The sequence below is a fragment of the Rattus norvegicus genome, chromosome 9 (assembly GCF_021556685.1).
Source record: "Rattus norvegicus strain SHRSP/BbbUtx chromosome 9, alternate assembly SHRSP_T2T, whole genome shotgun sequence".
NCBI classification, from domain to species: Eukaryota; Metazoa; Chordata; class Mammalia; order Rodentia; family Muridae; genus Rattus; species Rattus norvegicus.
This window is the reverse complement of record NC_141542.1, coordinates 21,569,671-21,581,919: the sequence shown is the minus strand read 5'-3', so window position 1 is coordinate 21,581,919 and position 12,249 is coordinate 21,569,671.

Below are 12,249 nucleotides of genomic sequence, written 5' to 3'. Positions count from 1 at the left end.
GTCAACTATATAGTTAACTCTAAATTATACTGTCGATGACAGTTTTGACCAAATTAATAGGATAAACATAAATTTTTCTGTAACACCTCCCAGGACATATAAAAAAGGTATAAGGGAGTTTAAAGCCATCGGGAATCCTGCACCCAAATCCCGGGGCAGAAAATGCTGAACACCCAGGAATGCAGATAATCCTGAGACCACAGGAAAGAAAGCCACTTCTGACCAGCTCTGCCCACATCTCTGGCCCAATATTAATCTGCATGATGCCTCTGGAAAGAGGAATAGAGGAGCAGTCAGTGGCAGGAACCTGCTTGGTTCAGCCTGGACCCAGAACCTACCTGGGCCCTGAGCATATTTGAAGAAAACCATAGGCGTACATTTCTCTGTTTCCTGACTGCGGCTTTTTTTGATTCGAAGCTCAATATACCATTTTGTTGTTGTTGATTTTTAGTTGGATATTTTTCATTTCGAATTCAAATGTTATTCCTTCCTTGTTTTCCAGAAATAAGTCTGAATACCATCGCCCTCCACCTCTGCTATAAAAGTACTCCCTTCACCAGCCATCCACTTTCCCAGCCTAGGCAGGACCAAGGGCTGTTCATTCCATTTGTGCCCAAGAAGACCATCCTCTGATACACATGCAGATGAGGCCATGGCACAGTCCCTGTATAGTGATTGGTACTGGTTTAGTCTCTGGGAACTCTGCTTGGCAGCCATGGTTGTTCTTATGGGGTTGCAAGTCCCTTCAGCTCTTTCAATCTTTCTGTAATTCCTCCAACTGAGGTCCGGTTCTCAGTTCAATGGTTTGCTGCCTGCATTTGCCACTGTATTTGACATGATCTCGCTGTGCCTCTCAGGAGACATCTATATCCAGTTCCTGTCAGCCTGCACTTCTTAGCTTCATCCACCTTATCTAGTTTGAAGGCTATATATGTATAGGCCACATGTGGGGTAGACTCTGAATGGCCATTACTCTAGGCTCTGTTGTAAACTTTGCATCCCTATCCCTTCAGTAGGGATTCTTCTTCTCCTTTAAAGGAAGGAGTGAAGAATCAGCATTTTGGTCATCCTTCCTGACTTTCATTTGGTCTGTGAATCTTGGAGAATTTGAGCATTTGGGCTAATATCCACTTATCAATGAGTGCATACCATGTGTGTATTTCTGTCATTGGGTTAACTCACTCAGGAGGATATGTTTTAGTTCGTTCTCTTTGTCTATGAATTTCATGAAGTCATTGTTTTTGATATCTCTGTAGTACTCCATTGTGTAGATGTACCACACTTTCTGTTTCCATTCCTCTGTTGAAGGGCATCTGGGATCTTTTCATTTTCTGACTATTATAAATAAGGCTGCTATGAACATGGTGGAGCATGTGCCCTGTTGTATGTTGGAGCATCTTTTGGGTATATGTGCAAGAGAAGTATAGCTGGGTCCTCAACTAGTGCAATGTCTAATTTTCTAAGGAACCTCCAGACTGATATCCAGAATGGTTGTACCAGTCTGCAATCTCACCAACAATGGAGGAGTGTTCCTCTTTTTCACATCCGCAAAAGCATCTTCTGTCACCTGAGTGTTTTATCTTAGCCATTCAGACTGCTGTGAGGTGGAATCTCAGGGTTGTTTTGATTTGCATTTCCCACATAACTAAAGATGTTGAACATTTCTTTTGGTGCTTCTCAGCCACTCCATATTCCTCAGCTATGAATTCTTTGTTTAGCTCTGAACTGCAATTTTTAATAGGGTTACTAGTTCCCTGCAGTCCAACTTCATGAGTTCTTTGTATATTTTGGATATTAGCCCTCTATCAGTTGTAGGATTAGTAAAGGTCTTTTCCCAGTCTTTTGGTTGCTGTTTTGTCCTAACCGCAGTGTCCTTTGTCTTACAGAAGCTTTGTAGCTTTATGAGGTCCCATTTGTCTATTCTTGATCTTAGAGCATAAGCCATTTGTGTTTTGTTCAGGAAATTTTTTCCAGTGTCCATGTGTTCAAGATTCTTCCCCGCTTTTGCTTCTATTAGTTTGAGTGATCTGGTTTGATGTAGAGGTCCTTGATCCACCTGGACTTAAGCTTTACACAGGGCAATAAGAAGGGGATGATTTGTACTCCTCCATATGCTGACCTCCATTTGAACCAGCACCCTTTGCTAAAAATGCTATCCTTTTTCCACTGGATGCTTTTGTCCCCTTTGTCAAAAATCAAGGGACCATAGGTGTGCTGGTTCATTTCTGGGTCTGCAGTTCTATTCCACTGGTCTATCTTCCTGTCTCTGTACCAATACCATACAGTTTTATCACTAATGATCTGTAAACTGCTTGAGTTCAGGGATGGTGATTCCCAGGGAAGTCCTTTTACTGTTGAGGATAGTTTTAGCTATCCTGCGTTACTTGTTATTCCAAATGAATTTGCAAATTGTTCTGTCTAACCCTATGAAGAATTGGAATCGAATTTTGATGGAGATTGCATTGCAACTGTAGGTCACTTTGGGAAAATGGCCATTTTTACTATCTTCCAACTGCCAAGCCATGAACATGGGAGATCTTTCCATTTTCTGAGATCTTCTTCAATTTCTTTCTTCAGATCATGAAATTCTTGTCACATAGATCTTTCACTGGTTTGATAAAAGTGACACTGAGGTATTTTTATTTGATTTGGGACTGGTATGAAAGGTGTCATTTCCCTAATTTCTTTCTCAGCTTGTTTATCTTTTGTGTAGAGGAAGGCTACTGATTTGTTTGAGTTAATTTTATACCCACCCACTTTGCTGAAGTTGTTTATCAGGCTTAGGAGTTCTCTGTTGTAACTTTTGGGGTGTCCCATGTATACTACCCTATCCTCTGCAACAGTGATATTTTGACTTCTTCCTTTCCAATCTGTATCCTTTTGACCTCCCTTTGTTGTCTGAGTTTTGGCTAATGCTGGGGACAACATACAATGGAGACATCGCAGTAGCCCGCAGTAGCTTTTTGTAAAAACTGGTTGTTTCCATTTCTCCAAACCTTAGCCCTGGACAACGGCTGTATAGATTTCATTTGTGTGTGACTGCCTATCAGTTGGCCTTGGTGTGCACAATTATTGTATTATATCTGACTTTCCTACTTCTTTCTCCTTCTGCTCTGGTAAATTCTGTGAAACTAGATGTTCCTTGATGTTATGATTCTTAGACAATTGGAAATTGATGCATAGGGGCACAGCACAGCACAGCCCTAGTGGCCCAGGTGGATACTGTGTATTCTCATCTTGGAAAAAATGTAATAACTGCAGAATTGTAGTTCTAGATTAGGGTTTTACTTGCAAAGACACCTTGAAGAAAATAAGAGAAAATGAATTAGAGCCGACATTGGGACCCTAAGAAAGGAAAAAGTTATTGAAGTTAGGAAGTAAGTTTTACATAATATTATAGACTGGTTAAGGAAGTATAGAATATATAAAATAATATACTAGTAAACTAAGTCTAACTACTGGAACCCTTATGAGAGTCATTGTGTGCAAGGAACAGAACGCTAGTGGAATTAGTGTGCTAAGGGTTAAATTGATTCTTTCTGGCCACTGCCTGGCAGTTTTGCCTATGTCATTTATCATTAGAGTGTCACAGGAAAATGCAATTAGCTGACCTCGGAGCTTTGGACTCTGAAGTATAAAAGTAAAGAGTTAAAGTTTAAATAATGATAAGTTTACAATTATTATTATTATATTGGCCACAGGCCTGGGTACAGGGCAAGCCTGAAACTTTGGAGAACATTTGTAATTTTTAGTTCTTGGTGTGATGTAGTCATTCTTTGCATTTGATTTGGCAATGATTATAAAATCTCTTTTTTCTACCCGCTTTTGGATTATTAATAAAGGACTGGGGCAAGAGAAAGGCTGTAGTTCTGTAGAACATGTGAAGAGTAAATGAGAGGGAGCATGAGGGAGTGAATGAGAGAGTAAATCACAGAGTTAATGTAAGAACAAATGTGAGAGCCAGGGAGAGAGCATGAGAGGAGAATGTGAAAATGAGTGAGGAGAGAATGTGAGGTGTGTATGAAGATTGTGTGTGTGCGTGACAGGAGAGTGCATGTGGTGTGTGTGAGATATGTGTGAGGTGTGTATGAAGAGTGTGTGTGAGAATGAAAGGGTAATGAACAGATGTGTGAATGATTGTGGGAGTTTGAGAAAAGAAAACTGCAATAAAAAAGGCAGAGTGCACAAAAGAATGCAGAGTGTGTGCAGCCTCAAGCTGAAAGAGAGAGAGAAAGAGAGAGAGAGAGAGAGAGAGAGAGAGAGAGAGAGAGAGAGAGAGAGAGAGAATAACTTTAAGCCTTGAAGTTGCCTGTCAGTTTGTACCCAAAGAGTCGTCTGTGGATATGTATTATGTGCCTTCCAGATATTCCTGCTTCCAGGTGAGATCTCTGATCCTGTGAGAGAGCCAGGAAAGGCTGACAGAATGGCTGCAACCCTGAGGGCAGAGGATAAAATATTTGGCCTAGACCTCCTAATTTATCTTTTCACCTGAAGCCTTATTATTAAATTTTCTTACTGGAATAGGACTACGATCCTGGTGAGGGTCTTCTCTCTTGGATACTTAATCATTTCTTCGTTGTCACAGACTGTTTGAGCTTACTCCAGTCACTGGGACTTATTCACACCTTCAAATTTGCTGAACTTTTCAGATTTCTAACATTTGTGGCAAACTGAGTAAAAAAGCAATGAATGTTGAGCACTTCACTGGGGTCCAGTGCATATGGAGCTACGGGTGTATGGATATGGTAAGTCCCTAGGAGTTACTCTAAGAAAGTAGGACTGTGCTCCCCTAGGACCCCTGCGTGACCTCACTTCACTTTGCCATCTTTGTGGGCTTCTACACTGCTGGTCTGAGAAGAACTGAAAACTAATGAAATAGATGTGTAGCCTCCCATTACCTTTGTCATTGTTAGGATATTAGTAGGAGAGGTTTGATTGAAATATACTCTCAAAAATGTTAACAAAACCACTGCGTCTTGTGTACCATCTGGATGAAGTACCAAGTTCACAGACAGTTCTTCACAAACTTCTCAAAGCCAGCAAACTGGAGCATGAAGAAAGCCAAGTCCAAGGCATTCAAAACCAGCATCCTCACCAATGCCCCCAGGAAAGGCTTTGGTAAAAGACAGGAGGTACTGAGACAGTTGGCCCTCATACACTCAGAGAAGACTGTGCCAGGAGAATTGGGGAAGGATTGTGGGAGAGAGTAATTAAGTATCAGTAGTCAGTGAGCAGAACGTAAAGTGAAAAAGAAAAAATACATAAATAGAAATAAAATAAAGTTCTTTAACAAAATGGGACACAATGTATTGCTGAAATAACTCTACTGTGTTTACACTTGCACATGCTTTAACATCTAGAGAGACTAGATGTGATAAAGTAGGATGCCCTTGTCGTTTACATATACTATGTACACAGCAAAGATAAATGAAGTGGATAACATGCAGATCACAGATCCATTGTTCCCTCGCATCTATGTGACTCTGCTTCCCTTTATCAGGACTGTGGAGGCCTCCTCTCATCCAGGTCTCAGGGCTCAAGCAAAATGCAGTCCCCTATGATCTCTGGCCAAGTGCTCTTGTGTTCCCAAAATTACTCTGCCTCAGGCTGCAGAGGCACTGAAGAGCCAGCCTTCACCTTCAAGGTGCAACCACTCTTTCAGTCTTTACAGGCTCTCTGTTACTCAACTGAAGGTTTCAGCAGAGGCCTTTCATCTCAATAACAGAAGCTTACCTAATCCAAAACATTGGGAAGCCATCCAACACTCCTGATTGCCTGCTTACCTGAGACCAAACTACATAGCTCTCTTCTTTATGCCTGTTTTCCTGATTTGAAAGTAAATATTGTGTTCATCTGTGGCATTGGTGGTAAGAATAAAATCCTTAACATGAATAAGAGGACCATGCAGAGCATGGCTTTACATTCTACTTGCAAATTGAATAGCTAGAGGGAATTACCAAAGAAAACAATAAGAATCCTAACAACAATTACAGAAATAATGAAATGAAATAAAACAAAAACAAAAGCAAAAACAAAAATACCTTGTGGGTGCTGGTATTAAAGCCATGTATTAATTCTGACCAGCTTTGTAGTAATTTCCATTAAAAAACAAACAAACAAACAAACAGCCTTATTACACTTGCAGCAAGTGCAGGAGAGAAAGCTGGGAGACATCCTGTGCTGCTGCCCCCATGCTGTGATTCTGCAGCAACAACTTCCTTGGGAATAGGAACCTGTATGCAGTGGGATCCCTTGCTGGGCCTGTCATCTCAAAAATAGGGGCTTCCCTAATCCAAAACCTTGGAATCCAGTTTACTTCAGGCCAGGAATGAAGTCAACCATCATTAGTGAAAGAGCAAGGGAAAAATTATACAGGAAAAAATGTGTGCCTTAATCAGAAAAGATCCTCAACTTCTAAGGCCTCCACAATCTCCACCCCTCTCTTCTGAGCTTTGCATAGTGATGTTGTATAACTCCAGATGGTAGGAAAAGGCAGAGTTCTTCCCAGAAAAGTCATACATGATTTTCACCCTGACATATGTGAGTTGAGGTGGCATCGTATCACAGAGTCAGCTCACCCGGGATAAGGAAACAGAAGCCACAGATGACAATGCCAATGGACTCCCTCCTGAACTTATGGACACATTAAAATTGAGGTTTAGCCTAACCTTAGGCCATTCCACTCCCTGCCCATCCACCTGATTTTTATGTTTGCTATGAGCAAAAGATCAGAGTGGAGCCCCAAATATCCTCATGATAGGACTTGGAAATTCAGGAAGAATGATAATGGAGAAGGGATGGCTATGTGGTTACAATGTGGTAACTGGATTCTGACCAGGAACCTCGTCCTTAGCCAATGGAGACTTTAAGGCCGGGCCTCTTGCTTGTTCCAGTGCAGGCTAAGACTTCAGGGTCAGGCCAGCTCCTGAGCCCCACACAGGGCTGCCTGCATACCCTTGTGACTGCATTAGATCCAGAGTGCTCTCCGCCCCATCCTCTTCTCTCCTCTTTGTCACAGCCATGGTCCCCAAGAGCACTTGTCAAACACCTTTATACATCTATGTCAATCTCAAGGTCAGGTTCCCAGAGAATCAATCCCCATAGCTGACCATAAATGAGTATTCTTTGTGTGTGTATATATATAATGTTGTAGAACACAGAATAGGGATTCTTGGTGAAAGCTTCGTGGACATGTGTCTTTGCACTGGGATCTTTCCACATGACTTAGATATCCTTGCCATGAGGTCATTACCAGTCACCTTGCCATTTCAGTTTCGTTTTTCTTTTGGATGCTATCGCTGTTTGATGTAAGATCCAAGGCTGAACTTCCATACTGGGCTATGGTTTCAGACTTGCTTTACAGCCATATGGCCCTCGGGTTGTTTCCTCTTGATCCTAGAGGTTGATTAATCTTTGCAGCAAGGCTTCCAGTACTTGATAGGTACATGCTGTCAGAGCAGAGTTATACAGAATTCATATGCTGGTCTTCCTCTGATGGTGCTTACCTTTGCCAAGTCCTCAAACAGGGCAGCGCTTGGAAAAAAAAAACCCTGCAGGCAAAGAAATCATGTATGTGGGTCTACCCCTGGCTCCTTGAGAAATGAAAGAGGAATATGTCTTGGCTTACTGGTAGGCTTATCCCAAGTCTAGGGAAGGGGACTCCCAGAGAGCACTAAGCCTTCTCCTCATCCATCATAGTCTGTATAGCCTGTGGCTTTCATTTGGTTGGTGTGGTGACCTTAAAATGTTCTAGGCATTTCTGCCATGTTCTGTCTCTATACCTAGACATGACCTCAGGTGTACAGTCACATTGGAAACATAAAAAGCCTTGCATCTGAATTGTGAAATTCAATCTGTGTTATATTTAAAATACCACAATAATTGAGTGGCCATTGCTACAGTAAATATTATTAGGGGGTTTCTCCCCCACCGTAGATCATTTAGTTCCCAAATAAAAGACACAAAACTTTTAGATTTAGAATAAGCCTTAAAGTACTAGAGCTGGGCAGACACAACCCTCTGTGCTATTTTTTCTGCTTCCCTGTCCATAACCCCGAGGTATTGCTTGCCATGCTCTGCCTGGGCCACTCCTGTTCTGACAGGCTGCCCCTCATGGTAATACACTCACGATCCACCTACCCTATGGGGTGCTGTCTCCTTCCTTCTCCTCCATGTCCTTTCCCTCTCCTTGTGGACCCTGCCTGAGCCCCCAGGCCCAGGGAAACTTTGCTCTGTCCCCTCTCTTCTGCCCAGCCCATGTTGTAGGGATTTTATTAACCAATCAGGGATAACTTAGGAGGCAAAAAAAAAAAAAAGAAAGAAAAAAAGAAAGAAAGAAAGAAAGAAAGAAAGAAAGAAAGAAAGAAAGAAAGAAAGAAAGAAAGAAAATCTGGTATACATGAGTATCTCCTTGTCTTGGAGCAACCAGACCTTAGGGTACAGAATTTACCATTTGAATATACAGCAGCAGCAGACACATTATAGGCCGATCTACTTTGTAGTTGGACTCAAAGCTTGGCTCTCACACCCGTTAGATGTTCAACCTGGAGAAGTTATTTTACCTTTGTGTGACTCAATTCCCTTATCTGCACAGTGAGGATGATAACGAGTGTTAATTCACAGAGTTGTCTTGGGGACTGACGAGTTAATATATCTAGTATTTAAACATTAAACACCATCTACTTTGCATAATTAATAAAAGTCTGTGGAAAGGGCAAAGTCATAAAGCCAGAAGAACATTTGATTTGGAAATGGGCCCATACAACTACCTCTAATAACAAATTGAGAATCAGGGAATGGTGGAAGACTAAGGCCAGAGAATTGGGAAATCAAGGCCAGCCTGGGCTGTGTAATAAGATCCTATCTCAAAATATCAAGAAAAGTCAGGTTCATAGTAATAATAAATCAAGAAATAGCCATTGTAAAGAATGTACAAAAAGCAAAGAAGTGGAGCAGAATGGATGCTGTGTGTCAAGTCCCTCTGCTGTCCATCTCTGGGACCAAGTATGCATCAGATCAGTGACAGGAATGGGGTGCTGAGAGCCTGGAGCAAAGGGATGCTGGCTGCATGGCCACATTTGAACAGTGCTAAAGCAGGACTAAATGCTAAGAAAAAAGCCATATGCAAAACATGTAAATTTTAATGTCCTCCAGAAAGGCAAAACCACAATAATTTTACTGTTTGTCAAGCTGCTTGTGTCACCAAACTTCTAATATTGGTAAGGATGTGAAAAACTCTTGTGATGCAAACCAGTTGCCAATAAGAAGAGCAACCAGTGTCCTGACCAAGGTGACCTGGATGGTGTCAAATAGGCCGAGGCAGCCTGGACAGCCATCAGAGTATGTTTAACACACAGATACCTGTCATTTCAAAAGGGGGAAAATTAAGCCACACTTTTCCCCCCACTTTTTGCAAAACCAAGAATACTCCAGCATTGAGGCTTACAAATAAAAATATGCCAAGAAACTTCATAGAATATGCATTTCTCTTGTGTGTGCTCCTGAGTGTGTGTGTTTTGTTTGTGTTTTGTGTGTGTTTTGTGTGTGTGTATGTGTGAGTGTGTGTATGTGTGAGTGTGTGTGTGAGTGTGTGTTTTGTGTGCATGTGTGTATGACTGTGTGTATGTGTGTGAATGTGTGTGTGTGTTTTGTGTGCATGTGTGTGTGTCTGTGTGTATGTGTGTGAGTGTGTGTGTGTGAGTGTGTGTGTTTTGTGTGCATGTTTGTGTGTGTGTGTGTGTGTGTGTGTGTGTGTGTGTGTGTGCACAAATGCTTCAATTATCTGCTATGGTGAATACTATCCCCAACTCAATTATGAAGGTTAGTATTAAGCTGTGAGTAGTATGTGGAGAGTGGTCACAAAGAATAATTAGGAGTGCTCTTCTGTTAAGTTGTCTGAGACTTCCAAATGCTGCATGCTGTGAGTGGGCCTCACATCTCAGCACACTAATTCTATTAAGTACAATTCCCGTGTGTTTTTCTTAAACAATTTTCTATGAAAACCTTTAATAATTTTTTCTCCCATTCATTTTTTGTGGAGGGGACAAGGGTCTTTGTTTTTTTTTTCTTCCTTTTTTCTTTTTTTTTTTTCTTGCTTATTTTAGGTCCACAGGATTTTCTGTAGCTTTTGAGGAAGTCCTAGACTTAGGACACTGGGTCTGTATAGTTTAGGGAATTAACCAGTTCACTGAGCACATTTTTTCTTTGTTTGGTTTCTGTTTTTCTTTTGAGATCTCACTGTGGGAGCAGAGGAAGTCCTGAGGAACTGCAGCCCTAAGAGGATGTGTGTTGTAAAAATGATATGACCATGCCATGGACCCAAAGCTATTTATCCATGGGGAAAAGGCAAAGACCCCCATACCCCTTGAGGCTCAGAGACATGACAAAGCCTTCTCAGGATGGTGTTGATAGTGTGTGCAGGTAAAGTCTACTCTACCTTTCCCCCTGGTCCCATCTGGATATTTACAGCCTGAAGACTGCCAGCTGCAGAGACTGCTCCTACTGAGATTAGCTAAATCTGCCCCTTGTCAGTTACATATGCATAGTCCTCCCCTCCTTGTTTATCTGCATGTAATGCCCACCTCCTTGCTGCCCTGTGCAACAGCCCTGCTTCCTGGCCAGCTCTATATAATAAACATGCTGAGCTTCTGGGATGCTGCATTTTCTCCAGCTCATGGACCCAGCCTTCCCCATGTAAGTGTGTCCAATGTCATTCTTCATTTCCTCCTCACCCCTGGTCAGGCCCAAGTCCCTGGAGCCAGTCAAAGGACTTGGCAATCTCAGTCTGCTCCACTTTGAAGGAAGTGCTTTCTAAACTGAAATCTAAAGCACACAGTGGGTTCAGCTCCCTCTCAAGTGTCTTTGGTGAGGGTTGGGGTGGGTGTGAGACCAGTTGCATTATGACTATTTCAGAAGAGCAAGGATTCACAGTTTGTTTTTGGTGAAGGTGAGCTCCCCAAGAGGCTATCAATGCCAACGTTTTCCCAAGTCACCTTCTAGGAGGTCAACTGACTCCTAGGTGAGTCTTTGGTTACACTGCTTCAGTTTTCTGTGGCTACACTGTCCAAATGGCACCCACTGGTCACACATGGCTATTTGAGATGAACTAAACTTAGAACTAAAATCTGCCTCTTTAGTCACAGCAGGCAAACCAGGAGGCAAACAGCCAGCCAGAATCCATAGCCAGAAACACAGCAGATATAGAATATTTCTATCATCTAGAAATTTCTCCTGGACAGAAGTGGTCTAGGTTCTTGGTGTCTGGTTTTTCCTTCAGGGAGAATTACTTGCCATACTAATATCCAACGGTTTATTTTTAAAGCAACTTTAACAAAATACGACTTACTCATCCCCAAATTAATCCAGTTTAAGTCTACAGTGCAATGGTTCCCCATAAATCTACCTGAGTTCCCCATAAATCTACCGGAGTTCGTTGCTAGACCACGGAACAAAAGAACGAGAGTGTATGCAGTTATGTAAAATGGTATGCAACAGTATTGTCCACTGCATAATTATACTGCACTACTTTTGAATTCTTCAAAATTCAGGCCTTTTATTGATAGTTGTACAAAAATACATTATCCTAGAGTTGAGAAAATATACAGTATTTCATCTGGGCTTTTTTTTTTCATTGAGACTTTAATATTTTTGCATCTTTTGCTAGTATCGTTAGATTCTTTATAAGAGTTTTATTTTTTGGAGTTTTTTTTTTTTGTTTTTTGTTTTTTTTGTTTTTTGCCAATCTGGTCAGTATTTGATGCCATTTAAATGTTCTGAGGATTTTGATGAAAATAATACTACAATGATAAAGTGATACTCATTTTCTTGAGCCATTTACATATGTATATACACACATGTGGGAAGTTATATATACATATTTCTATGCTATACTGTGTAGAATACAATTCTATTATACGTCAACATATACAGTTTGCTCAATATGATTTCTGTGAATGTTATCAGTCATGGGGAAATATTAAGAGCCTGAATAAACATGGACAATATTTGCAGAATGCACATAAAATTGAAGATGGTATGTAAGCAAAAATGTGAAGTATATCACTTACACTTTCATATCGAATGCACTTTAAAATTTTTAATAGATTAAAAAATTTAAATCATCTTTACCCAGTTTCTTGTTTTTTTTCGAAATGTGTCTCCTGGATGATTTGAATTATATATGCTGCTTAAGATCCTTTTAACAACAGTGACCTAATGCCTTAAATGTGTTTCTGATATTTCCATTCACTT